This window comes from Dendrobates tinctorius, unplaced genomic scaffold (genome assembly GCF_039654945.1).
Source record: "Dendrobates tinctorius isolate UK_male_01 unplaced genomic scaffold, ASM3965494v1 ptg000270l, whole genome shotgun sequence".
NCBI lineage: Eukaryota > Metazoa > Chordata > Amphibia > Anura > Dendrobatidae > Dendrobates > Dendrobates tinctorius.
The window spans coordinates 614293-619033 of NW_027361937.1; positions in this window are offsets into that span (position 1 = coordinate 614293).

Consider the following 4741-nt stretch of genomic DNA (forward strand, 5'->3'; position numbering starts at 1 on the left):
TTTAAAAATAGAAAGAGACACAGTGTGGGAAATAATTGAGCTTGGTGACATGGAGAACAGCATTCTTAGCATGAAAACTATTGTATGCAGATTAGGATGAAGCTTTATATTAAGAAATGTAGTTAAAAGACATTAGCGAGACAATGAAAAACCAAGCCCAGATTAGTTATATAACTGAATTGTAACTAACATGATGTACATGTAATAACCTAAGTCTGATGTCCTTATAACAACCTAAGGTTGGTTCGCATTATAAATTTAGAGCTTTTTTTTACAGGTACTTTTCATCGCACTTAAAAAGAACCAAGCAGCACAATTTTGTAATGTAAAGTGAAGACATGGCAGTAATGGGGCTGTAATACTGATTAAATTGGTAATCTTGGTGACGAAATCTGCTTTGCTGTTCTTCTTTAATCACCATTTAAAGTTTTCTATTACTTAGATTTCGGAGCACAGGGGCTGGGCTGTACACCGGGTCTTCTCCTCCCTGTTTGTGGTTCCCCAGCCCCTCCGCCTGCTCCCAATCTGGGAATAACCTGCCTCCTCTGAAATCTCAGCAGTAACCTATCATTCAAAGACCAGAAGCAGGCGGTGGGGACGGGAAATCAGAGACTAAAGGCAGACAGAGGGGCTGGGGATCACAGACAGGGAGAAAAAGACTCAGTCTGGACCCTGTGCACCAAAATCTAATTAGCAGAAAACTTCAAATGGTGATTAAAGAAGAACCACAAAGTGGATTTCTTCACCAAAGGTATCAATGTAATCAGTATTACAGCCCCATTACGGCCATGTTTTACTTTACAATAAAAAAATTGTGCTGACATGTTCTCTTTAAAGATGGCACATCAAGACAATTCCGCTACAAATTGAAGCTGACCAGATGATTAGGTGATGTGAGTCATAACTAAAAGAGCCACAACCCCATCACAAATTTTTGAAACAACTCCCCCTCCTATCAGCCTTTCTGACAAAAAAACTTTCTCGCCAAGTCATGTTTTAAACAAAATGTAGATATAAATATTATAATTTATTAAAATATTTTTTTCTAGTTAAAACTATCACTAAAGCAGTTCAGTGTGTTCCATTCCGAACCAGTGCACAGGTGGATACTTTGCGTGAAAAAGAAATGTTAGGAAACAGTTTCTTTAGGCAAAATTCAGACATCGGTGTATTACAGGCCAATTGTTAGGCTCATCTGGTGAGGTGGGACTGAAACAGCACAGAAAGAGGACATAAAAATCCTCCAATAATAGAAAACAGCAAAAGAGGAAAAAGGTTTACCCGTCCAGGCCTCCAGACAAATGCACTATCAGGATGCAGTGGACCCTTACAATTAAGATGGAAACACAGGTGCAAAAATACCGATAAAACAACCGCTCACAGCCTACCAATACATGGAGGGGGCGGCTGCCTGATATGTGCACAATAAAATACTTGTATGCAGCGCTGTTCACACTATGGCTATGCCCAGCATCCAGGCCAGCCTAGTAGTGACACCCTTCTATTAGCTCAGGCGGGCTGGCCCAGCGCTATCAAAATGCATGCCATGTGAACAGACACCGCAGTTTACAAGACCAGATGGGCCCAACTGCAACTGTCTGGAGGCCTGGACGGGTGAACTTTTTTGCTCTTTTGCTGTTTTCTATTATTGGAGGATTTTTAAGTCCTCTTTCTGTGCTGTTTCAGTGTTAGGATTTAGTGTTAGGTACCCGTAAACGTGGAGACCTTTGGCGCAGGTTACGGGCTCACGTATTTTGGCCAAAATATCAGCTAATACTCCACATTTCTTTAATGTGTTTTTTTGCACTCTTTATTCAGGGTGCAGTTGGGCCCATTTGGTCTTGTAAACTGCGGCGTCTGTTCACATGGCATGCATTTTGATAGCGCTGGGGCAGCCCGCCTGAGCTAATAGAAGGGTGTCACTACTAGGCTGGCCTGGATGCTGTGCATGGCCATAGTGTGAACAGCGCCGCATACAAGTTTTTTATTATGCATCAACATACCAGGCAGCCGCCCCCTCCATGTATTGGTAGGCTGCGAGCGGTTGTTACATCGGTATTCTTGCACCTGTGTTTCCATCTTAATTATATGGGTCCACTGCATCCTGATAGTGCATTTGTCTGGAGACCTGGATGGGTAAACCTTTTTGCTCTTTTGCTGTCATCTGGTGAGATGGGACCATAATGCCACAGGTCAGGATGGACACACGGACCCCAGGCGTCGGCACAGCAGGCTGTCAGGTTCGTTGTATGATGAGGACTTGGATAACTGGCAATGCAAACAGCAAACTGGCAATGCAGGACATGCTGGCTGTCATAGAAGCAGGAGGACAGAAGTAGGAAGACGGAAGGTGTGAATGAAGCACACAGATGAACTGTCTTCAATAACAGTTCAGAATGTTTACAGCAGGCAGTGGGTTAAAAGGCAGCAGGTGCATGTATTGCAAATAGGCTTCAGTTCAACCTGCTATAATGATGAAGAGTTCCTAGACGTCTGAGGGAACAACAGGAACCAAAGAATTGGATAAGGTCAGATTTAAACATCTGTAGGACACAGCTGGGGTTTAACTTTCAGATACTGGGTGTATCCAAACAGGCCTTAAAAGGCCTACAGAGATGATGTGTTGATGGTACATTGGGCCACTTGTAAAACCTGATGTGGAACAAAGCAGAGGGCAGCGGCCATAGGGGAAGGACTTGGAGCCCTGCCAAGCCAAGATAGGGGCGTAACACTAAGTATGGACCAACATGTATGAACTGGTTATGGATATCCTGACCCAAACTAAGCAGCTTCATATATGCCTTTGAGACTGTCAAGTTAGGGTCAGGAGACCCCTGGCCAGTCTGTGCATTGTTATCTGTACTCCAACCTTTTATTACAGATGTCTTAATGCAGCCTTATTTGTAAAGATAAATCCAGCAGTGGATCCATGGAGAAAGGAGGTTTGTAGAGATGCACTGCAAAACCTCATGCTGATGTAGATCCAAGTCTGACTCATTTCGAGCTTAAGCATGTATTTTACATTTCTTTTCAATAAACAACCTCTAAAATATGTATAAGTGTATATTTTAGAGAGAGAAGGTAGGCTATAGGCGACCAATAGGCACTGGCGGTGAGCAAATGATTCACTGTGAACTAAATTTGCACCAAATTTTCAATACATCAAATTCAATTTGTGCAAATCTCCTAAAATAGCCACCATCATTTTACACATTGCGGAAGATTTTAAAAGCCAGAGAAAGCTTATATGGCGTGAAGCGCAGCCGAGTAGACTTCCCCATAATGCCTTGCAGCTATGAAATCACATGGTGCTGCTCTGCCAATCAATAGAGATTATCATAACAGTGATTAATATGGATAGTGAGTGAATGTCACAGCGTAGCGTAGAGATATGGAGTGAAAGTCATAAAACACAGAAGAAACTGTACAGATAAGTGCGTGAGACAGCGAAGAAGTTTAGAGCATGAGGAAATTAGAATATTACAGAGATTTAATTGACAGGGAGAGAGGGAAAATCATTTTTCTAGCTGGTGTTATAAAGTATTCTATTTACTGAGATAATGACTTTGGGTTTTCATTGGCTGTAAGCCATAATCATCAACATTAACAGAAATAAACACTTGAAATAGATCACTCTGTTTGTAATGACTCTAATATAAGAGTTTCACTTTTGTATTGAAGAACTGAAATAAATAAAATTTTTGAAGATATTCTAATTTTGTGAGAAGCACCTGTACCTATACTGTATATTCTGGAGGGTGAGTCAAAATTAATCCACATTGTGGCAGTAGAAATGATTTTAATCAATCAGGAAGGGCAAATAAATCAATTGAGGATGCTGTGAACTAGTTAGCACATCACTCATCTCAGTCACAGCAGGCTGATGTTGCCTCTGACATCAGTTTGAGTCAGTGTATTGCACATTCCTCCTCCTCTGCTGCCATTGTTGTTAACAGAGATGTCCACACTTAAGTGCCTCACCTAAAATAAAACGTACACTCAGCTCTCAGGCTAGAACAATTCCAGCAGTGATTTTGGCGCAGTGTCTGCCACTGATAGGCTGCCAAGTTCTGTTTGACAGCACACGTCCTCAATTTGGTCATTGAACATCCAGACCGCCTGATTTCTGATATTGCAACATAATGTAGTCATAATAATCTAATAATAATAATAATCTTTATATAGCACCAACATATTCCGCAGCACTTTACAGTTTAACATTTTCAAAACATAAGTCATAAGTAACAATCTTAACAATACAATAATTAAAGCAAAATAAGACGACCCTGCTCGTGAGAGCTTACAATCTACAATGAGGTGGGGGAGATACAAAGTACAGGTGTGTATTTACAATGGTGTATTTACAATGATGGTCCTGCCATCTTGAGGGAGTGAGGGATGGATGGAGATAGTGAATTGGCTACACACGCACACTTACACATAGAATGACTTTAATTAGTGAACGTGATAGGCCGATCTGAACAAATGTGTTTTGAGGGAGCACATTAAGCTATGCAAATTGTGGATAGTCCTGATTTCTTGGGGTTTAGCATTCCAGAGGATTGGCGCAGCGTGGGAGAAGTCTTGGAGTCGGGAGTGGGAGGTACGGATTAGTGCAGAGGTTAGTCGAAAGTCGTTTGTAGAGCGCAGCGGTCGGTTAGGCCGATAGACAGAAATGAGGGAGGAGATGTAGGGGGGTGCTGCACTGTGGAGAGCTTTGTGGGTGAGAACAAGTACTTTG